This window comes from Eucalyptus grandis, chromosome 6, assembly GCF_016545825.1.
Source record: "Eucalyptus grandis isolate ANBG69807.140 chromosome 6, ASM1654582v1, whole genome shotgun sequence".
Lineage (NCBI taxonomy): Eukaryota > Viridiplantae > Streptophyta > Magnoliopsida > Myrtales > Myrtaceae > Eucalyptus > Eucalyptus grandis.
This window is the reverse complement of record NC_052617.1, coordinates 24,300,347-24,325,606: the sequence shown is the minus strand read 5'-3', so window position 1 is coordinate 24,325,606 and position 25,260 is coordinate 24,300,347. Positions and strand designations below refer to the sequence as shown.

General features: G+C 39.6%; 1 long non-coding RNA gene and 1 pseudogene across 1 annotated transcript; one reads left to right on the top strand and one right to left on the bottom strand.

The window, feature by feature from the left end:
• Positions 1–2,931: 2,931 nt before the first annotated feature.
• LOC104451748 lies at positions 2,932–6,925 on the bottom strand (annotated as a pseudogene).
• A 3,103-nt stretch (positions 6,926–10,028) lies between these two features.
• Positions 10,029–11,610, top strand: LOC120294699. Its single transcript, XR_005551936.1, has 2 exons — positions 10,029–10,327; positions 10,378–11,610. It is a non-coding gene; the product is annotated as an uncharacterized LOC120294699 (long non-coding RNA).
• The last annotated feature ends 13,650 nt before the right edge of the window (positions 11,611–25,260 follow it).

Sequence of the window (25,260 nt, the reverse complement as noted above, 5' to 3'; positions counted from 1 at the left end):
ACATTTTTCCGTAAAAAAAAAAAAAAAGACTTGTGGGTTGTAATAGCAAGACAATTACCTTTTAAAATAAGATGATTTTAATGAAAATTAAAAGACGATCGCTATTCTATTTACCGCCTATGTAGGGTCTTCCCCTATAATCAATCTTAACTACTACATAGATTACCACTACCAGTTAAGAGATATAGATTGCACCTTCATGCACTACAATTAGTACCCTATATTAAGAAGGTGAAACTTGTTAAGTAACCCAAAAGTACTATTAGATTTTTAATATCGATTTCTATTCTATTGTTATATGTGCTATTAATATTTAAGAATCAAATACTTTTCCATAATGAGGTGGCATTGATTTTTCAAAACTCAAACACAAGGTTGACCAAAAAATCGTATCACTTGGACATTTTTATTGACTTGTTACATTAAATTAGTAAAGCAACCGATCCATGATATTAAAAAGAAAATTCTAGGAAAGGGAAGAGTATTCCATCTTACAAGCAATCCTAATTATATTAATCACTTAACACTAAGTTATTACATACAAAAGGACATAACTCTTAGGTCCATTGCCTCGTCACCTTTAAATAGAGGCAATTTTCTAATTAAAAGATTGCGGTACATAAATAATCTCTTGACTAGTCCATCAATCCAATGCAATTGCAACAATTGATCATGCATGACTCATTTGTGAGGCCTGCATGATCAACGCTATAATGAATCTAGTCTAGTGGTCTTAGGTGTATTAAAAAGTTTTGCCAGGTAAAGAAATATGTTTCTAAAGTAGTTTTGCTATAGAAGAAAGTTATCCCGAGATTGAAATAACATTTAATGTTCCTGTAAAATAGGTGGTTAAAGGGAGGGAGATTCTATGACCCAAAGAAAGGGGGAGAGAGATCCTATTTTGGATCCTCTAATACAATAATAATTATAAAGTTATGCTTTACGTTGTCTTATGACTAGGCTATTAATCTTTCTATTAATTAATAATGTATTTAACTATTCAACCAAGTCCCTTTTTTCATATTCTTACATACCGATGCCTGGACACCCCAAACCCCAAGTTCCCACCCAACCTTTTCTTCCTGGGTGAGTGGGAATATGGAAAACAACGGAGAGTCTTACCCTCGGGAGTTCTCCCCCCTATTTCTTCCTTAAGCTTTAACCCTTTTAAAGACCTGCTTAGATTTAAGGCTGTTAATCTTTGTATTAATTAATGATTTATTTAACTATACTTTAATAACAATCAACCATGTCCGGTTTTCATATTTTCCCCTTTGGAACTACTACTCAAATGAACTTTTGGATGTTTACCTCATATAATCAAACACTACTGCTATCATCAACAAATTCTTGAGATTATTGCACGATTATGGTTTTGATGATGTTAATACATCTTTGTATGATCCTAACTATGATTAGAGATACATGTCATATCTACTCAGAGAGCATCCAATAATTCTTAATATACAAAGAAGGGGACTATTTTTATTCAAACAATAGAACATCATTATCTCTATTATTCATAATGTGAAAAATAACATCTTTTAGAAATTAATGGTTCCCGGAGTTAAGACAAAAAGATAATTCTATGTAAAGATAATCAGGATTATTTTCTTCGGAATCCCACAATCTCTCTTCTTTACTTTTGCTCGCGCATTTTGTGTTGTGCTTTGAAAGACTTTGAGACGACTTGTAAGTCACCGTCACCATCACCAAGTCTTCCTGTACGAGACATCATGTGGTCGCCTTGCCACGCGGTGGGCCTGGAGGTTTTAGTCCGCATCCCGGCCACACTTGCATGAACCGGATGCACAAAATCCCAACGAATTTCAGTTGCTAGACTACGACGGTCTCATGTGGAGCCCACATAAATCAACGTTGGAGATCCACTGAACTCATCTTTATGCTGAGCATGTTGTTATTGTTTTGTTGCGGGGTCAGGCGAGCTGGAAAGGCAATGGTCTCCTCAAACGGTGTATAGTGGTGATGATGCACAACGTGTATTAATTCGCTTATATTTGCGGTGAAGTGCATGACAAGTATAAACTTGTCACTTTACCAAAAAAAAAAAAAAAAAAAAAAAAAGTATAAACTTGTCAAAGAAAAAGAAACCGGTTAAAAAAAGTTTATTTATTCTTTTCTTTTCTTTTTTTCCTTTTCTTTAAGAAGAAGAATAAAAAGAAAGAAAAAGACAAAGCAAAAAATTAAAAAATTAAAAATGATTTTAAAAAAAATAAAAGGAATCAAATTATATTTTATTGGTTTAATTCCATTAACTGAATTGATAAAAATCAAACCGGTTAAACTTTTAATATTATCCGAACCGAACTAGAAAAAACCGAACTTTTAGATTTGGCTCGGTTCGGTTTTTGACATCCCTATAGTGCTAAGTGACAATGTAGAGAATGGGACAGGCCAGACAAGCCACATTTATTCATCGAATTAATTAGGTGTTACGTGAAAATCTTGTTTAGGTTAAGTTTTTTTATCGACGCACGGATTTGAGCCACCACACTGGATCTAGTAGTTTTCACACGAGCATTACAGATCTAACTGTGTGGATAACTCGAATCAACTTTGTAACTTTGCGGGTAGAGTTTGTCATTCAAGCTTTCTGGTAGCTCTTGCCTTTCTATAAAGCGGCATCTTTTGCTATAGTGACAAAAAGGCAAAAAAGAGAAAACGATACAGCGCCAAATATTAGGAAACTGCCTTTGTGCTTTATTTGGGAAAGAAGGTCTATGGGAAAATGCAATTCAAAAATGTAATTTCCCATTAAATTGTTCGAATAGATACGGAACAGCGCAATCATTCTGTAATTATTCATCCAGCAAATCATAAACCGTACTTACCTTAAATAAGAATCATCCCTTAAAAAACTTGAAAATCCCTAATTAATCAAGCCGGGACATACGACCCCTGGACTTGTTTTTATGTTAGAAAGCACGAATCAGACACTGGAACTAGAAGTGGCTGCTTCGATGTCAAATAATAAAAGAGCAGTCGATTCAGTTTGTTCATTTCACCGATTGAAGTCCGGAGAGAATCACATCCCGTCTCGTCAAGTACACTTTGAGTCTCTTCATCGTCTTGTCGATCGGCCCACAAGTTCTTGTTGATCCTAGTCAGTTGCTCGGCCACTTCCCTCATCGTTGGCCTTTTGACGCCATTAAAGTTTAAGCACCTTCTAGCAAGCGAACCAACTGCCTCGATCTCCTGCAATTCACCTTCGTTGGATGCCTCGAACTTTGTCATATGGATGAGTGTCTGGTTCTCCATGGGGGAGATGAAAAATTGGACGGCGTTGATTTTTTCCCCATATTTTGTGCATTGAGTTGGCATCTCTTCGGTGAGGAGCTCCACAAGGACAACCCCAAAACTATAAACGTCACTCTTCGTGGTTAATTCACCAATGGTGAGATACCTAGGGTCAAGGTAACCTATTGTGCCTTGTACTCTATCAGCTACATGAGTCTTTCCAAGTGATATCAAAACCGAGGCCCTGAAATCAGATACTTTTGCTGAGTGCTTCTCGTCTAAAAGTATATTCAGAGACTTGACATCACTGTGAATGACCGGCGGGTCAGCTAGGGAATGCAAGTACTCGAGGGCCAAGGTAGCTTCCGAGGCAATTCTTCCACGAGCGCAAAACAGTCGATCTCTTGTCATGAATGTGGTGATAGAGAGTCCCATTAGGAATGAATTCATAGAACAACAATGGCACATTGGTCTCCAAACATATGCCCAGGAGCTTGACCAAGTTCTTATGATTCACCTGTGAAATGATACTGATTTCGTGTAGAAATTCATCGTGAGTACTTAGAGACAAGTCCTTGTTCATGTCTTTTGACTTATTGACAAGGACATCTCTAGGCTTCTTGACTGTGAATAAAACGTCACCGTCAATTCTTCCTTTGTAGATTGAAGCAAAACCACCCTCATTGAGCTTGTTGCTAGTATTGTAGTGATTGGTGGCTTTAGCCAACTGTGCCTTGGTGAAGATTTTCACTCTTTGGTGCTTCAAGATCTCTCCTCCATTTTGCCTAACATATCTCTCTTTGGCTCTCCTCTTGCATATGAAGAAGACTAGCCCACTAACAACTACGCTTAATGTTATCGATACAATGACTACCACACAAAATAGAGTAATAAATGAATTAGTTTCTCCCAAAAAATTTGACTTAGGTTATATGATGAATTCGGGCCTTTTAAATTTAAGAACTAAATTTTAATGTTAACTTGACCCCCTTAAATACTTGGACCTCAGAGTTCTTCAACCTTCGACTCTTAGATCGGAGGTTTGTCGGTAATTTTTTTTTAGTTAGACTCAATTGAGTTCGTTGATGTACTTTTGGTCATGTTGGTAAACTCGCAATTTTTAGATGAAGGTTGGACTTTTTAGCCTTTTGGCCAAAAAGGGGTTGGTGCGTCTTTGACGTGAAGAATAAAAAAGCAGTGTGGTGTGTGCAATGAATATACGACCAGAAGAAAGAAAAACACGGTGCGGCCGGGAGTGTCTCTTGGTGAACACCAAGAAAGAAAAGGAAAAAACCCAGATGAGGGGCACTTCTATGGTACTTGGAATGGATTCTCGGATTACAACGGATCGTAATTTACTAAATTTGCAATCATTGGGTGAGACTGACCTTTTTTTTATCCGATGGTCATCGAGTGGTGATCAATGATCTCTCCGTGGAAAAGTAGGATCGAATACAATTTCAGAACATCTCAACATAAACCAGATCAATAGCAAGTGGACTCGCGATCAGCAAGAATAGAATAGTTCATTAAGCGACCATCACAAAGGAATAGAGTTACGTGCAGCAGTCGTGGCAAGACCTGAAATTTGGCAACCGACTTTGCCATCACCAGTCATGTTTATCGGCAACCGCATGTGTAGTTCCCAGGCGTATTCTTGCAATAACCATGACATGGGTATCGTCGTGGATTCTTACATTCATCAATGTCTATATGAAGCAGAATCAATGGTGAACTGTAAATTTGGCCCAATCCAATAATATAAAATTTGGCTCAATCCAATAAGATAAACTTTGGCTTGCAAAGAGAACGGAACGATACCTTGACATCCCGGGGACAGTGGGGAGGTATAGGGATTCCCCGTGTACCCAGCATCACAGAGGCAACGATAACCCTGCCCGTTCCTGAAGTCAGAACAGAAACTATTGGCACCGCAAGCATAGCTCGATCGGTTCGATTGCGCTTCCTTGCAGGTTAAATCCCGTTCAACTACCCAATCCAGGACAACGTTTGAGTATTTTTTAACGAGCATATCATTTGGGACAGGAAGTTCGTATTTGGAGACATTAAACGAGTCCTGGTCCACTAAGAACGCTGATCCACAAGAGCTGAAATTGTAAACTGAAGTGTAATTCTTTGTTGGAAGATACGCGTGAAGATTCACAATATCATTCAAGGATCAATTACGTCCATTTAGTATCGGATCTAATCGGATACAAATATTGTAAAATATTTACTTGCTTTTCATATACAGACTTTGTATTATAAACAATGTAAACATTGTACATTGATCGATATACAGAATACAAAGAAAATTCTCTTGTTCTCTTCTCTCGACTATCTCTTTCTCATCTTCTTTCACGGTATCAGAGCAGCCTCTGATTTTGACCTAGCTTCCGCATTCCTGTTCGAATTGCCTTCCTTTTCCTTTCTGTCTTTGTTGCTGCGACTCTTGCAGAACAGAGCAGTCTTTGGGAGGAATTCGGAATCTGCAAAAGACTCAATCTACAAAACAGAATTTTCTTTTGCAAATTCTTCATCATGACCAACCCACAAGAATTTACCTTACCCTCTGGAGATCAGTCGAGAACAAATCCGACACCACCTGTTTCGTCCAAATCAGACTCACCCATTATTGAACAGTAGCCCAGCCAAGGTCAAACACCATTTCAGCACACACAGTGGCAACAAAATCCGGCTCAGTTCAATCCAGGGTTACCTTTCTCGGGCTATCCTTATCAATGGATGCCATACCCATGGATCCAGGGATTAAACCCAGGTACATCACAGCCGAGCTACCAGAGTGTGCAGACCAATGGAGGCCTATCGGCCAACATTGGGGTAGGCACAGCCATCGGCCCTGAGCAGACGGGCGGATCAGAAAATTTGAGTGCAGGTCAGTCTACAAATCCAGGATTCCCAACAGGGTTCATACCCTTTCCATTTACGGCCGCCATGGGTCGCCCAGAACTTGGCGACGCGCTATATGTCTCCAACACTGACGGACCAGAGTTGCAGCTTATCAGTCATCCCCTCACAGGATCGGAAAATTACTTGAATTGGGCACGTGAATTCGTTGAGCCCTCGTAACAAAAGACAAAGAGGGATTTATCGACGGAACCGTCCCGGTTCCAACTAATGAGAAATTATGGCGACAATGGAAAAAGTGCAACCAATTGGTCAGGACGTGGATAGGCAACTGCATTAGCCCAGAGATAGCAACTGGGTTGCCCCCAACAGAAGATTCGAATTTTTTTTAGGACAATATAAGAGAAATGTACGGGAAACTGGATCGGGCGAGAATCTTCTTGCTACATCAAGCTCTTATCGAACTGAAGCAAGGAAACACGTCCGTGACAACGTGCTTCAACAAGCTGTCAACGCTTTGGAACGAGCTAGAAGCAGCGGAGGAGAAACTAAACGAACCCGAAACCACCATTCAACAAAGATAAGGCGATAAAAGACAGGGAGAAAACGACTCGAACTGAAGCAAGGAAACACGTCCGTGACAACGTGCTTCAACAAGCTATCAGCGCTCTGGAACGAGCTAGAAGCAGCGGAGGAGAAACTAAACGGACCCGAAATCACCATTCAACAGTATAAGGCGATAAAAGACAGGGAGAAAGCGACTCGATTCCTCCTTATTCTTAATGATTCTTACCTCCATTTCAGGTCACAGATACTCGCGATAGAGCTTGCACCCTCGATTGGCCGAATATTTCAACTCGCCGTGCAAGAAGAAAGCCAAAGGCTTGATTTGACCGAAGGAAAGGGGGTGGAAACCCTAGCCCTCGCCGTAAGAACGAAGAGAGCTTCGCGAACCCTAGACAGGAAGCGCGATGAAAACCTAGGGTTAGCGGAAGCTAAGCCTTTTAAAGGCTCTGCCGCGGACGGTCACAATCGCACGCAGCGATCGGATGGCTGGAGAGGGGCGTGAACACATGGAGATCGGACAGTGGAGATGGTTTGCTCATTAAAGGATCCAAGGTGGAAACCTTTCGAGAAATCATGGGCCAAATCCGTATGGGCCTAACTCTCGTGGGCCCAATTCCTTTGGGCTGAACTCCTATGGGCCTAATTAAAAAAATAAGGCCAAATTATATTGTGAATTCTGCAGACGGCCTCATCACACCATAGAAAATTGCTGGAAGCTGCATGGTAAACCTGATGAAAAAAAGGGCAAAGAAATATCAGCAGCAGCATATCAACTTACAGGACAGGCGGGTACAAATCATCCTATTACTCATGCTGAATATGAGCAGTTGATGCAGGCACTGCACAAATTGGATGTTCAGAGAAAAGGGGGCAGCTTTACAGGTATTTCTCATTGTCGAATAAACAATATATCGAGAAATACTTGGATTGTTGATTCTGGAGCCAGTGATCATATTGCATGTGAGAAGACATTGTTTACCACTATTAATAAAGAACTGGATAATCCCATTATAGTGCAATTACCAAATGGGAATACTGCTCATGTTACTACAACCGACGTTAATCTTAGTTCAAATCATTCTCACCAATGTCCTATATATTCCTGAATTCCATTCAATCTTATATCTGTGTCTAGAGCCTGTAAGGAGAATTCATGTCAAGTTTCCTTCAATGCTGATAGTTGTCAATTTCAAGCCCTTTCGACTGGGAAACTGATGGGATGGGGTAATCTATCAGATGGACTATTTTTCTGGAGAAGTTCACCCAAGAATCTGGATTTTTTTCATTGCAATAAACAATTATTATGTAATCTGACTACCAATGATAAAAATTTCATTTTCCATTCCAGATTGGGTCATAGTTCCTCATTTCCCTATTCTCAATGTCACATTTGCCCACTTGCAAAGCAATCACGCAACCCTTTTCCATTGAGCAAAAGTCGTGCAACTGACATTTTCTCTTTACTTCATATGGATGTTTGGGGACCATATCATACACTGAATCATGATGGCTCTCGTTTCTTTCTTACCATTGTGGATGATCATTCAAGGGCTACATGGATTTTCCTCATGCAATCTAAGAGTCAAGTCATATCATACTTAAAAACTTTCCTCTCTCTGTCGAAAACTTAGTTTGGGAAAAATATTCAAAAAATTAGGACAAACAATGGGAAAGAGTTTTTCAATTATGAGTGTACGACTTTATTATCATCTCAAGGGATTCTGCATGAGAGTTCTTGCATATACACACCTCAACAAAATGGAATAGTGGAAAGGAAGCATTGTCATTTGCTGGAAGTAGCCAGGGCCTTAAAATTTTAGGGTTCCATTCCAGATAATTTTTGGGGGGAATGTGTATTGACTGCAACATATTTGATCAACCGTATGCCCACCAAGATTCTTAACGGTCGAAGCCCTTTTGAAATTCTCTTTGGGAAGAAGCCATATCTTAATCATCTGAGGATTTTTGGGTGTCTATGCTATGCATCTATAGTAGGACCTAAGGATAAGATGGGTCCACAAGCTCGCCGTTGCATATTTATGGGGTATGCTACCTGTTGACACCCGAAATTTTTGTCGACGTTTTAAACATTCAATTCGCAAAAGTTAAATGAAATGAAAAGACAAAAAAAATTAGAAAAAAAGAAAAGAAAAAAAGAAGAAGAGACAAAAAGAACAAAGAGCCCAAAAGAAAAAAATGGATGAAGGAAAGCATAAAAAAAAAAAAATGAAATGAAAGTGAAAATGAAAACAAAACAAAAAAATGAAATGAAATGAAAAGCAAAAGAAAAGTTAGAATAAAAAGAAAACAACAAAAAAAAAAAAAAAAAAAAAAAAAAGAGGGACTTCGCACGGTGAGAGGGGACTTCGCACTTTTTCTCTCTCTCTCTCACGGGCGTTCGTATTTTTTTTTTTTTTTTTTTGCGGGGTCATCAATGGAGTTCGAGGCGGTTGCAGCGGAACCCTAGCCCTCCCACGACGTCAATGGCGGCATCTTTCTTGCGTTTCTCCTCGGATCATCTTCATACCATCTCTTGAGCTCGTGGACTGCGATCTTCCTCTCGCGGACCTCGTCTTCTCTCGGCCGACGAGCGCTCGAAGCTCATTTCAAAGACGCGGCCGTTAGGACTCGATCTCGGATCCCAAGTCTCGACTTCGCTCGCGGTCCATCGGAGGGAGTTTCCGCATCCGTCTCCAATACTTCTCCGTTGAGTTCAAGTCGAAGGCTAAGGTTTTTTCTTTCTCGCGTTAGCAAGGATCTGAAATTGAAGACCGGCGACGCTTGCTCTCTGAAAACTTGATCGGAGGAGGTTCAGATCTGAAGCGTATTAGCAGTAACTACAGCGACTCTTGACCGATTTCTTCTCGCTGGATTTTTTGCTCGAGCGGTGAGCTCTTTTTCCATCCTCCACGATTTGTTAGGGTTTTCGATTTCTGTTGGCATCCGTTTGGGTGTTGGATTCTGACCCCTCTATCCCTCTTTCGGACGCTCACTCGCTTATCAATCCGACGCGTTCGTCGCGGATCACACCCTTCCGAGCTCGAGATATCGGGGTTCGGGTTCGCGCGAGTAGGAAGTCTCGGCACAGCTCCAAAATTGATCAGTGACAACGGATTTCTGTCCCTAGCTTGATCAGGTTTTTTTTTTTCTATCTCTCTCCCTCTTAATTGCTCTGTCTCATGCACGAATTGACGCACTCCCTCTCTTAAATAGTTCTCTGTGTGGTATATGCAGATAAATAGAAAATATGATGATGTTGGAATTGCTCTTGATTGTTCTTAGCATTTTTGTAGTTGTAATAGTTACGAGTTTACCTATATCGATGCTGACTGTGGAGGAACATTGTTGGGATTATGAGTTTTATCTCCAACATATTTCTTTCAAATTTGATGATGTATTGAATCAAAATTTTGTTTTCTAGTTGTTACCTTCGGTATGATTGGATATTAGAATTTAGATGGGTAGGGATATATCTTTAGCCACAGCAATAAAGAAATTTAAATGTCTTGAAACAGGAAGCATGTCATCTTGCTTGTTCACTTCATTCGGTGGTCATTTTCAAGTTCCATAGGACCGATAGATGTATCCCTGCATTTGATTTTCCTGATTGGCCTTGTTCAGAAATGTAAGAAAGGTGCCTGCATTTGATTTTCCTGTTTGGCCTTGTTCAGAAATGTAAGAAAGGTGGCTAGCTTAACTCCCACTTTTGTAGATATAAGAAAGGTAGATTGCTGTTTTTACCTCTTTTTATATGTCAATGCTGGTGCCATATCTTGATGTTACCTAAGCTTTTAACGTCTTAGTCCAGAAAGGTCCTGAATTTTTCTCATCTATATAGACGCTCACTTTAAATACATGGGTCATCATTCAACTACTTCCCGTTCTCTTGATAGATCTGGTTTATGAGAAAGAGCATAAGCTTAGGTTTATGATGAAAATGTGTGGTTTTAGTGATCCATTTTGGCTGATTTCCTATGCTTATTTTCTCTCCTTATCTTCAATCTACATGCTGTGCTTTGTGATTTTTGGCTCAGTCATAAATAGTTAATTCCCATTGCATTATGTTTACCTACGTTCCGATGTCCCATTAAAGTTGCAATGCTTGTGTCTTACCGCATTTCCCGTATAAAGTTTACTAGAATGCAATCATGTGTGCTTTTAGTGGGTTAAATGGAGATCACGTGTAATTGATGTTTGCTGTTCATGCGTAAATTTGCTGATATTGAAATTTGGAATTTGTCTTGGTCTAGAAAGCATGCTTTGTTTCTATAACCTCGAATACTTGTGAATTTAATACAAATTTTTTGTGTGAGGAGTTTGGGATTAGGTCCTTCATGAAAGTTGTCCTTCACATAAAAACTAAAAAAAAAAGGTTGTATGTTTGCCTTGCTGCTCTATTCTACTTTCAATTGACTTTGATCTCTTCCAGGATGTTATAAATTCACGTGTCTAGAATTTTAGGATGTTTCTTCATGAAATTTGTTCCTCATATGCTGATTCACCTGCCATAGAAATTTTAGGATGAAATAGCTGACGATTGCGTTTTTATTGAGCCTATGTTGAGTGTCTAGTTTCTATGATGAAGAATTTAGATGTGACATATAATAATGATGAATCTTGGGATACCACTTAGAATTTGATCTAGAAGACTTTGTGACTTTAGTCATTCTTTGTGAACATAAAAGAATGTCTTGCTTTTGATTGTTTCGATACGTGATGATTGTTTCTTTCATTTGTATGCACCTAGTCATAAATTTCTTAGATTAGGTTTAGATTAGGACCTTGAGGATGGAGAAGGCATGAAGGTGGTGGAGGTCGATGTCCATTCCGACCATTGTCTTGTACTTTTTGTTTTCCCGACACATGTCTCGGGTTTTATGCATTGTATAAAGCCCGACGAGTTGCGGGTTTCCTTTCTTTCTCGTTTGTTTTCTCTTTTATATTTTTAGGATTGCCTGATAGATTTACTGTTTTTCCTTGATTGCTTACTTAACGTTTTGCAATTTCAATTTCATTGGTTGTTTTCCTTTTTATTTTTTAGAAATAGAATAGCATGAAAATGATCAACCACGCATGATCACTTAGTATAGAAATTGATGATCCTGAAAATATAAAAAGAAACGCATGGACATGTTAGGAAAAGCACAACATACTGTTTAGGTACCGAAAGGGCGCTAATAGCAATATTAGCGTAACCCAAGTCCCCGAACCTAGATATCTGGTTGCGTAGGAATCGAGGGAACACTCCCGACCCTCGATTGGGTTTCTAGCCGACCCCCAAAGTTGAGGCTAGTGGCGACTCCTGTATATTTTTTTAGGTTGTTAAATACCTAGATCATATAAATAAATCCGTTGTCACGCGGGGTATGAGTTTCGATGAAACTCACTATGGTTTAGCATACTCGATGTGGGGGTAGCCCAAAGGATGAAGTGATGCCATCCTAATGGGTGGAGCGTACTATCGAGAGGGCTACCATGGTAAAAGTACCCTTAAATTCGATATCCACATTCGACTCCCTTTTTTAGGTGTGTCGCTTATGTGGGTATGGATCGCGACAACCTACTGTCACGCGGGGTACGAGCTTGGGAGAGCTCGTGATCTCGAGATCAAGTACCCCTAAACCCGACCTTTCCCATCCTTGGATATCATTTCAAGGGGGCGGCGAGATCGGGTCGCGACAGGCTTGGCGACTCCGCTGGGGACTGGTTACTAGGTTAAGAGGACTTGAAGCCGTTTAAAAATGGTTGTTGTGTTTTGACTGACATGTCTCTTGTAGGATCGTCTGCATGTCAAAGTCGCGTGGAAAATCAGGTTAGTCGCTTATTTTGTGTTAAATGGTTTTGTAGGTGGGAGTTATAAGGGGAGGCGTGCTTGTAAACCATTTGTTTTGCAGGTGGTGTAAGGATGAATGAATGTATGTGGGTTTATATTGAAGTGCTGGATGTTTAAATTTAAATGCATGTTTACCAGCTTTAGCACGACACCGCACACACAACCGCGGTCTAAAACCCCGATCGCCCAATTTAGGACCTTAGGAGGGTTTATGGGTGGAATCTGCGAGTGGATGCTCGTGGTAATCCATTACTTACATAAACCCGCTTATTCCAACCGATAAAAATAGCACTGACCGACGATAGTAGCGGTGGGTAAACTATTTTTATCCTTTGGGATGAGGACCTTGAGCCTTTAGCACCCTTACCTTAGGCGTCAAAACCTCACAGTTTCATGCGACATGTGACTTGTGTTTGCCATGTGTTTTGTGGGTAAGTGATCGTTCCTTTTTTATCGTCCTTATCTTTTTACTTTCCATATTTCAATTATGCGTTTTATATTCCAACGACGATATGTTTAATCATGAGTGCCCCTTTAGGTTTAGGTTTAGATGGGTAAACTTGAAGTGGATGTGATCCCATGCTTGGGAATCTCAAGACTATTGGTGAATCTCGACCCAAGACATCAAGACTACGTGGAAAATTACCCGATCCTCGGGGATTTCAAGGAGCTCATATTATCAAACAAGAAGACGATGCCTTGATCGATGAGGAACGCTTGGCCCATGATAACAAGTGTCTCCACACGATCCCACCTAGTTCTTAGGTTTCGAATTCATATTTCTTTTCTTGTAAAGGGAATTCTTTTGTGTTTCCCTCATTTCTATTAAGGTTTCCCTGTATTCATTTTTCATATTCCTTGTAAAATCGAACTACTTTGTAAGCTTCAAGAAATCAAGGTTTTGTCTCCCTTGTAATTGTTCGATTGGAATAAATGAAATTCATGAACATTTTCATGTAATTTTTAGAAAATGGGCATTCTGATTAAATATTTGTCGTCGTTCCTTTTCAATTGTATAATTTCTTTTTAAGAAATTTTGATAAGAGGAGGTTATATGATACTGGGATCATATACACTTCTTATCATTATTTCATCTCAAGAAAATATAAAATTGACTAGAAAGATTTGTACTTTAATGGTTTCTTTTGATCAAATGGTACTAATTCGAGTCATTTTATTTTCCTACAGCTCATTTGAAAAAGTGGGGAGATCTGCTGAAGAAAGATTTGTTATACGAATAAAAGTAGGGGGATCTTCGCCATCAAACAAAGATGGAAATGAAGAACCTACAATTCCCACTGTGTAAAAGATGTTTCTAGTTCTTGCATTTAATTTTTAGTTGTATTTGATTCATTTCTCCCCCGTTTAATTTTTAGTTGTATTCGAGGGAATTTATTCATTTCTCCCCTGCGAGGGAATTCTGTTCATTTCATTCGTTTGTGCTTGTAATATCTGGATCATAAACTTTCTAGATCCAAGATGATATACGTTGTAATGCAATTTTCGCATATAAAAAAATTCATATTTTATTAATAGACGTGTGAGGCCCAAATCAGTCCTATGATGATGCTTTGAGGCCTGAGCCTCCACATGATCTATAGTTTCAAAATATTTTGGTGGAACGAAGACGTCCAATGACATGAGGGCTAGTTCCCAATAAATTTTTCAAAAAAAATAATTTGAGTTTGAAAACAAATTTTTCATGACATTTACATTCATTGCATTCATTTAGATGTACATATGCTAACCAATTTTCAATTACATCTCAGGTATGGCATTTCACATCATGATAGTCATTTGCATGGCTCGGATTCGCATTCAAAAGACTTTGACGAACCCAATTATTCCGACTCGAAGAATGAAGATGATCTTCGAGGTATTGAAAAAGAATGGCTCAGACATGAAGAGTCCAAACCTCCTACCACCGAACAGCCATCACTATAAATTTGGGAAACCAAGATTGGGGCAGTCTCTCTCAAGCGGATGCCAATGTATTAATTGGGCTCTTGAAAGAAATATACGAAGGAGAGTGTGGCACTCATATGAACGGTCATCTCTTGGCTAGAAAAATTATGAGGCTTGGTTACTATTGGTTGACCATGGAAGCCGATTGTATTCAACATGTGAGGTGTTGTCATTGATGCCAAGTCTATTGAGACAGAATCAATGCTCCTCCTGATGAGCTACATCAAATGTCCAAGTCCTGTCCTTTTTCGATGTGGGGCATCGACATCATCGAACCAATTGATCCTAAAGCATCGAATGGACATCGTTTTATCTTGGTAGCCATTGATTACTTCACCAAGTTGATTGAAGCCAATTCTTATGTCCATGTTACTGCAAAGAGTGTGGCAAAATTCATCCGTCGTGATATCATCGCTCGATATGGAGTTCCTGAAGCGATCATCACAGATAATGGATCAAACTTGAACAATAAAGTGGTGGATGATTTACTTGGAGAATTCCACATTCGCCATTTGAATTCTTCTCCTTACCGCCCACAAATGAATGGAGCTGTGGAAGCGGCAAATAAGAACATCAAGAAGATTTTAGCCAAAACGGCGGAAAATTATCGTGATTGGCATGATCGGTTGCCATATGCTTTGTTTGCTTATCGAACTTCAATTCATACTTCGACTGGGGCAACACCATTCTCATTGGTTTATGGGATGGAAGCTGTATTACCCGTGGAAGTGGAAATTCCTTCACCGAGGTACTTTCTCAAATCAAGCTCTTGAAGCTGAATGGGTTCAACAAAGATTTGAACAACTTAATATGATTGATGAAAAGAGGGTAAAAGCCTTATGCCATGGACAAAGCTATCAGAAGAGAGTAGCTAGGTCATTTAATCGCAAAGTTAGACCAAGACATTTTGAGATCAACAATCTTGTCTCGAGGAAGGTTTTACCTATCATTCCAGATTCTCGTGGGAAGTTTACTCTAAACTATGAAGGTCCATATATTGTAAAGAAAGTGCTACCTGGTGGGGCACTAATCCTTGTAGAAATGGATGGTCATGAATTGCCAAGACCTGTAAATGCTGATTCTGTCAAGAAGTATTATAAATGAATAAAGTGAAAGGCCTTTGAGCCATTTTTGGATTGAATCTGAGCCATTTTAGGATGTTTACATCATGCATTGCATGCATACATATTGCATCTGCTTGTTTGTTCATTTTGCAGGATCTCTGACGAAGATTCTACCTGTCCGCAAGAGGTTCATCTCAAGAGTACAAAACTTTCAAAAGTGTCCATTCTTCTTTAGAACTTAGAAGTGACAATGTTCCTTATAATGCCAAAAGAGCCAGTTTAAACTTTAGAGTCGGTTAGAGCTCTAGAAGTACGATTAGAATTCTAGAAATGAACCCATGTGCTAAGCAAAGCTTGTTTCGTCTACAAATGTTGTCAATCTTACTTCCAAAAATCTCCCCAGTAGGGTCAAGGAAACATGTCCTTTCAAGTAAAACTTCATTACATTTTCATTTCCCCAAGGAGTTGAATTTAACCAAAATGTGCTTTGGAAAACTTGAAAATGATTGTTAAATATGCCAGGTGGTAGTGCCTAAAATGATGAGAGGCAACCCCTTTACCAAACACGTCCTCATACACTCTTTGAGAGAATTGAGTGGAAAGAACCATGTCTTAGGGCATAGGATTCATTCACAGTGAATACATGATTTGAAATAATAAAGGCATTTCATTTCTTAATCCCCAAACACTATTGATATCCCTTGCAAGCCACTTTGAGCCAAATAGGGAGCATTTCCAAAATAACCCTGTCAAGAACAACCCCACATTGGGGCAAAATAGGGGGTCTTGGTTGAAAATTATGGAGCAAAAGATTAAGAAAGATTTTATTGCTTTCACTTGCATCAATCTTCTTGTGCTAGCTTCAGGTGATTTCTTATCAAGACTCGAAGCATCCCAAAGTGACGAAGAGCATTCTGTTCACTACCACAAACACAATTATCCTTTGCTTAGCCAATTTGAGCCATATGCAATTCTTTCATAACCCTAGGTGATGATTATCTCCCCACACTGGGGCAATGCACATGATTTACCAACAAAATTGAGAATATTGGTGATGTTTGTAAATGCCACTCGAGAGTCCTAGATGCTCAAAAGAGAATGAAAACTAGGGGGCATGAAAAAGCAGTGTGCCTGGTAAAAGCAAGGCCAATGCCCATGAAAAAAAATGCAAAGAAAAGCAAGAATGCAAAAAAAAAAAATCCATGATCATGCAAAAGAATTCATTGAAAAACAAAAAATGTCTTGCAAAAAAAAAAAAAAAAATTCTTGCAAGAAAAAACATATATTGCAAGCAATATCATTAGAACAAAGGGCGAAGCTCTCATGTCTCAAGACAAATTACCAAAAGGACTCTCGAGATAGGTTAAATTTCAAGAGTTGAATTTTTGAAAAGTCATGTGATGGTAATGATGCCAAGATAATCACTCACTTTTTAACCCTTTGATATCTGAAAGTTTTTCAAGCCTTTCTAAGCCTCACCTGAACCAACACTACAACCCTTATCCGAAGTCTCTTCCGATTGGGATGGTTCGAGTTGAAATGAGAGTATCACATAGGAGCTACCGCTAGAAGGAGTGGAAGCAATCCTATCTTATCTTATCTTCAAGGTTCTTGACTTGTAAACCCGATGAAGATATTGATTGCATATTCATTTCTTGGCCTCAAAATGCATACCCTTTGTGTAAGCCCATGACCAAGCCATCATTACGGTCCATTTAAAAGACCTTTTGATCAATGGATTGTATTCACTGTGAACGTTTCCGAAAGCCATAGACATAGGTTGAGTGAGACTTCTCTAGTGAGATTAAACAGTTTTCCCATATCAATGGTTGGGAACAAAAGCCCTTTTGAGAGTCGGTGTGAAAGACCTTTTTTGATTAGGATATTTCCACTTGGCATATTTGACTTAACCCTTAGATGGTTAATCAAATCTCATTTTGTTAAAATCCCCTCTGAAAGGATTTGATAATTGGCATTATTTTGCAAGATTGGCTCTCAAGTAATCTTGAAACTCTTTTTCAAAATATTTGTTCCTTAGTGAACCGGTTCTTGGTCACCTTAAACCATATCATTGTCTCTTAAGTTCTAGGTTATCTTAAAACCTTGTCTCCAAGTTCTAGGTCAACTTAAAACCTTGTCCCCAAATTTTAGGTCAACTTAAAACCTTGTCCTCAAGTTCTAGGTCATCTTAAAACCTTGTCCCCAAGTTCTAGGTCAACTTAAAACCTTGTCCCCAAGTTCTAGGTCAACTTAAAACCTTGTCCCTAAGTTCTAGGTCATCTTAAAACCTTGTCCCCAAGTTTTAGGTCAACTTAAAACCTTGTCCCCAAGTTCTAGGTCATCTTAAAACCTTGTCCCCAAGTTCTAGGTCAACTTAAAACCTTGTCCCCAAGTTCTAGGTCAACTTAAAACCTTGTCCCCAAGTTCTAGGTCATCTTAAAACCTTGTCCACTAGGTTCGTGGGTATATCCTTAAACCACTAGGTTCGTGGGTATATCCTTAAACCACTAGGTTCGTGGGTCTATCCTTAAACCATTAGGTTCCAGGTTATCCTTAAACCTTGTTTTCTAGGTTCGTGGGTATATCCTTAAACCACTAGGTTCGTGGGTCTATCCTTAAACCATTAGGTTCCGTGGGTTATTCTTAAACCTTGTCTTTTAGGTTCGTGGGTCCATCCTTAAACCACTAAGTTCCAAGTCATCCTTAAACCACGTGGTGAGACTTTCCTCTCAGTCGAACCCGTTTGTATACGGTGAGACTATCATACTCGGTCGAAACCCATTTGTAAAGGGTGAGACCTTCCTCTCAGTCGAAACCCGTTTGTATACGGTGAGACTATCATACTCGGTCGAAACCCATTTGTAAATGGTGAGACTTTCCTCTCAGTCGAAACCCGTTTGTATACGGTGAGACTATCATACTCGGTCGAAACCCATTTGTAAATGGTGAGACTTTCCTCTCAGTCGAAACCCGTTTGTATACGGTGAGACTATCATACTCGGTCGAAACCCATTTGTAAATGGTGAGACTTTCCTCTCAGTCGAAACCCGTTTGTATATGGTGAGACTATCATACTCGGTCGAAACCCATTTGTAAAGGGTGAGACCTTCCTCTCAGTCGAAACCCGTTTGTATACGGTGAGACTATCATACTCGGTCGAAACCCGTTCGTATACGGTGAGACCTTCCTCTCAGTCGAAACCCATTTGTATATGGTGAGACTTTACTCTCAGTCGAAACCCGTTTTTACACGGTAAGATTTTTCTCCCGGTCGAAACCCGTTTTTACACGGTGAGACTTTTCTCCTAGTCGAAACCCGTTTTTACACGGTGAGACATCACATCCAAACCCGTTTGTATACGGTGAACTTTTTCTCCCTGGTCGAAACCCGTTTTTACACGGTGAGACCTTTCTCCCAATTTAAACCATACGGTTCATAGGTTATCCTTAAACCTTTCCTTTTCCATTTAGTGATTTTCATTGTTTTCATTCCATTCCATGAGAGAGAGAAAATAGAGATAGAGCGAATAAACCCCAATAAGAGTTCGATACCCTCATGAGCAAAGGTGAGTATCGTGTATGCCTCTAACCAAGTATCATTGCTTTTGTCATTTCCATATTTCCAAAGTTGGGTCGACTAAAAATTGCAGGTATCAATTTTATCTTTGAGTGGAACCTCTTCGAACTCCCACTCAAAGAGGGGCAAAGTAAGTTGACACCGAAATTTTTGTCGACGTTTTAAACATTCAATTTGCAAAAGCAAAAAATTAAAATGAAATGAAAAGACAAAAAAAAGGAAGAAAAGAAAAAAAGAAAAAAAAGAAGAAGAGACAAAAAGAACAAAGAGCCCAAAAGAAAAAAATGGATGAAGGAAAGCATAAAAAAAAAAAATGAAATGAAAGTGAAAATGAAAACAAAACAAAAAAAATGAAATGAAATGAAAAGCAAAAGAAAAGTTAGAATAAAAAGAAAACAACAAAAAAGAAAAAAAAAAAAAAGAGGAGCAAAAAGAATCGGGTGAGAGGGGACTTCGCACGACTTTCTCTCTCTCACACGGTTTCTCTCTCTCCTTACACGAGCTTTTTTTTCTCGGGCGTTCGTATTTTTTTGCGGGGTCATCAATGGAGTTCGAGGCGGTTGCAGCGGAACCCTAGCCCTCCCACGACGTCAATGGCGGCATCTTTCTTGCGTTTCTCCTCGGATCATCTTCATACCATCTCTTGAGCTCGTGGACTGGCGATCTTCCTCTCGCGGACCTCGTCTTCTCTCGGCCGACCGAGCGCTCGAAGCTCATTTCAAAGACGCGGCCGTTAGGACTCGGATCTCGGATCCCAAGTCTCGACTTCGCTCGCGGTCCATCGGAGGGAGTTTCCGCATCCGTCTCCAATACTTCTCCGTTGAGTTCAAGTCGAAGGCTAAGGTTTTTTCTTTCTCGCGTTAGCAAGGATCTGAAATTGAAGACCGGCGACGCTTGCTCTCTGAAAACTTGATCGGAGGAGGTTCAGATCTGAAGCGTATTAGCAGTAACTACAGCGACTCTTGACCGATTTCTTCTCGCTGGATTTTTTGCTCGAGCGGTGAGCTCTTTTTCCATCCTCCACGATTTGTTAGGGTTTTCGATTTCTGTTGGCATCCGTTTGGGTGTTGGATTCTGACCCCTATCCCTCTTTCGGACGCTCACTCGCTTATCAATCCGACGCGTTCGTCGCGGATCACACCCTTCCGGAGCTCGAGATATCGGGGTTCAGGTTCGCGCCGAGTAGGAAGTCTCGGCACAGCTCCAAAATTGATCGGTGACAACGGATTTCTGTCCCTAGCTTGATCAGGTTTTTTTTTTCTATCTCTCTCCCTCTTAATTGCTCTGTCTCATGCACGAATTGACGCACTCCCTCTCTTAAATAGTTCTCTGTGTGGTATATGCAGATAAATAGAAAATATGATGATGTTGGAATTGCTCTTGATTGTTCTTAGCATTTTTGTAGTTGTAATAGTTACGAGTTTACCTATATCGATGCTGACTGTGGAGGAACATTGTTGGGATTATGAGTTTTATCTCCAACATATTTCTTTCAAATTTGATGATGTATTGAATCAAAATTTTGTTTTCTAGTTGTTACCTTCGGTATGATTGGATATTAGAATTTAGATGGGTAGGGATATATCTTTAGCCACAGCAATAAAGAAATTTAAATGTCTTGAAACAGGAAGCATGTCATCTTGCTTGTTCACTTCATTCGGTGGTCATTTTCAAGTTCCATAGGACCGATAGATGTATCCCCGCATTTGATTTTCCTGATTGGCCTTGTTCAGAAATGTAAGAAAGGTGCCTGCATTTGATTTTCCTGTTTGGCCTTGTTCAGAAATGTAAGAAAGGTGGCTAGCTTAACTCCCACTTTTGTAGATATAAGAAAGGTAGATTGCTGTTTTTACCTCTTTTTATATGTCAATGCTGGTGCCATATCTTGATGTTACCTAAGCTTTTAACGTCTTAGTCCAGAAAGGTCCTGAATTTTTCTCATCTATATAGACGCTCACTTTAAATACATGGGTCATCATTCAACTACTTCCCGTTCTCTTGATAGATCTGGTTTATGAGAAAGAGCATAAGCTTAGGTTTATGATGAAAATGTGTGGTTTTAGTGATCCATTTTGGCTGATTTCCTATGCTTATTTTCTCTCCTTATCTTCAATCTACATGCTGTGCTTTGTGATTTTTGGCTCAGTCATAAATAGTTAATTCCCATTGCATTATGTTTACCTACGTTCCGATGTCCCATTAAAGTTGCAATGCTTGTGTCTTACCGCATTTCCCGTATAAAGTTTACTAGAATGCAATCATGTGTGCTTTTAGTGGGTTAAATGGAGATCACGTGTAATTGATGTTTGCTGTTCATGCGTAAATTTGCTGATATTGAAATTTGGAATTTGTCTTGGTCTAGAAAGCATGCTTTGTTTCTATAACCTCGAATACTTGTGAATTTAATACAAATTTTTTGTGTGAGGAGTTTGGGATTAGGTCCTTCATGAAAGTTGTCCTTCACATAAAAACTAAAAAAAAGGGGTTGTATGTTTGCCTTGCTGCTCTATTCTACTTTCAATTGACTTTGATCTCTTCCAGGATGTTATAAATTCACGTGTCTAGAATTTTAGGATGTTTCTTCATGAAATTTGTTCCTCATATGCTGATTCACCTGCCATAGAAATTTTAGGATGAAATAGCTGACGATTGCGTTTTTATTGAGCCTATGTTGAGTGTCTAGTTTCTATGATGAAGAATTTAGATGTGACATATAATAATGATGAATCTTGGGATACCACTTAGAATTTGATCTAGAAGACTTTGTGACTTTAGTCATTCTTTGTGAACATAAAAGAATGTCTTGCTTTTGATTGTTTCGATACGTGATGATTGTTTCTTTCATTTGTATGCACCTAGTCATAAATTTCTTAGATTAGGTTTAGATTAGGACCTTGAGGATGGAGAAGGCATGAAGGTGGTGGAGGTCGATGTCCATTCCGACCATTGTCTTGTACTTTTTGTTTTCCCGACACATGTCTCGGGTTTTATGCATTGTATAAAGCCCGACGAGTTGCGGGTTTCCTTTCTTTCTCGTTTGTTTTCTCTTTTATATTTTTAGGATTGCCTGATAGATTTACTGTTTTTCCTTGATTGCTTACTTAACGTTTTGCAATTTCAATTTCATTGGTTGTTTTCCTTTTTATTTTTTAGAAATAGAATAGCATGAAAATGATCAACCACGCATGATCACTTAGTATAGAAATTGATGATCCTGAAAATATAAAAAGAAACGCATGGACATGTTAGGAAAAGCACAACATACTGTTTAGGTACCGAAAGGGCGCTAATAGCAATATTAGCGTAACCCAAGTCCCCGAACCTAGATATCTGGTTGCGTAGGAATCGAGGGAACACTCCCGACCCTCGATTGGGTTTCTAGCCGACCCCCAAAGTTGAGGCTAGTGGCGACTCCTGTATATTTTTTTAGGTTGTTAAATACCTAGATCATATAAATAAATCCGTTGTCACGCGGGGTATGAGTTTCGATGAAACTCGCTATGGTTTAGCATACTCGATGTGGGGTAGCCCAAAGGATGAAGTGATGCCATCCTAATGGGTGGAGCGTACTATCGAGAGGGCTACCATGGTAAAAGTACCATTAAATTCGATATCCACATTCGACTCCTTTTTTAGGCGTGTCGCTTATGTGGGTATGGATCGCGACAACCTACTGTCATGCGGGGTACGAGCTTGGGAGAGCTCGTGATCTCGAGATCAAGTACCCCTAAACCCGACCTTTCCCATCCTTGGATACATTTCAAGGGGGCGGCGAGATCGGGTCGCGACACTACCCTACAAAAGGGATACCGAATATATGATCCCTCTACAGGTGAATTCTTCGTTAGTAGAGATGTTTCCTTCCAAGAAGATTTTTTTCCTTTTTCTATAAAGGAATCAGACAGGAACAGACAGGACTATTCTCACACTCACAATATCGAAGAATCCATCAATGATCCCAGATATGTTCTGCTCCCTTCCTCAGCTAATACAGGTACTGCTCCTACATCCACTATGCCAATGACACCTTTAGCAGAAGACACGGATCAAGAACCGAATGAGAGGATTACATTGGAATCCTTGCCTATAGATATTCCAGCAACTCAGTCTTCTTCAGAGGACATTCAGCCAAGACGGTCAGGACGAGCAACACGTCCTCCAACTTGGACCAAGGACTACATATGTGGAGTGAGAAATCCATGTATTCTTTTTCCTATTTCCTCTTATGTTTCCTTCAATCGGTTATCAAGGAGCATAGACGTTGTATTACTCACATTTCTGAAGAACAAGAACCATCAAGCTATGAAGAGGCGAGTACTGACCCGCAATGGCAAAAGGCGATGGAAGAAGAATTGCATGCACTAGTGGACAATCAGACTGGTGGCAAAGGATTTCACACAGAAGGAAGGTTTTGATTATCATGAAACCTTCTCGCCTGTAGCCAAGGATGTTACAGTCCGTTCATTCCTCTCCGTAGACTTACCAGATCGCCATTACATTAGATGGATGTCCATAATGCATTCTTGCATGGAGATTTAGCTGAAGAGATTTATATGGACATACCACAGGGTTTACGGAGACATGGGGAGAATAAAGTATGTCGTCTCCGCAAATTCTTATATGGGCTCAAGCAAGCATCCAGACAATGGTATGCCAAATTTTCTGAGTCCCTGATAGCTGCTGGTTTTCAACAGTCCAAATTTGATTATGCTGTTTTCACATGGACCAAAGGTACGTCATCCATATACTTGATGATATATGTAGATGATATCTTGATTATGGGCAATGATGAGAAGGCTGTTAAAAGTTTCAAGAAATACTTGCACTCTACTTTCCATATAAAAGATCTAGGGTCGCCAAAGTATTTTCTTGGAATAGAAATTGCTCGCTCGATCAAGGAATATGTCTCAGCCAGAGAAAATTTACCTTAGAAATCATATCAGAAGCTGGACTGTCAGGATGTAAGCCGGCAGTAATTCCGATAGAGCAAAATATTAAATTGACCACAGTAGAGTATGATGCTGGAATCTCTCAAGAAGCTGATCATGTACTAAGAGATCCAATGAGCTATCGAAAACTTGTTGGGAAGCTCATCTATTTGACTATGACCAGGCCGGACATCAGTTATGCTGTGCAAACTCTTAGTCAGTTCATGCACAATCCAAAGCAGTCCCATATGAATGCAGCACTCAAATGGTAAATTATCTGAAGAAATGTCCAGGACTTGGAATTATTCTCTCCAAGAAATGTGATATGAGAATGACTGCATACTGCAATGCAGATTATGCGACATGTCCAATGAGCAAGAGGTCCATAATAGGGTTCTGTATCAAGTTAGGGGATTCTTTACTTTCATGGAAGACAAAGAAGCAACCAACTGTTTCATTATCCTCAGCAGAAGCAGAGTATCGAGCCATGGCAAAGACCGCATGTGAGATAGTATGGCTACGCGGATTGCTTCGAGATCTTGGGGTACAAATTGAAGGGCCAACCAAATTATTTTGTGACAACGATGTGGCTCTCAAACTTGCCTCGAATCCAATAGTTCATGAAAGAACGAAGCATATAGAAGTGGACTGCCATTTCACGCGAGAGAAGATCCAGCAAGGGATAATTGAGACACTGGGGATCCGAACAGAAGAGCAACCAGCGGACGTATTCACCAAACCCTTGTGTCAAAGTCAGCACGCATATCTCCTAAACAAGCTAGGCGTCTTAGATATCTACAAGCCACCAGCTTGAGGGGGAGTATTGGAAGATATGCGTGAAGATTCACAATATCATTCAAGGATCAATTACGTCCATTTAGTATCGGATCTAATCGGATACAAATATTGTAAAATATTTACTTGCTTTTCATATACAGACTTTGTATTATAAACAAAGTCAGCACGCATATCTCCTAAACAAGCTAGGCGTCTTAGATATCTACAAGCCACCAGCTTGAGGGGGAGTATTGGAAGATACGCGTGAAGATTCACAATATCATTCAAGGATCAATTACGTCCATTTAGTATCGGATCTAATCGGATACAAATATTGTAAAATATTTACTTGCTTTTCATATACAGACTTTGTATTATAAACAATGTAAACATTGTACATTGATCGATATATAGAATACAAAGA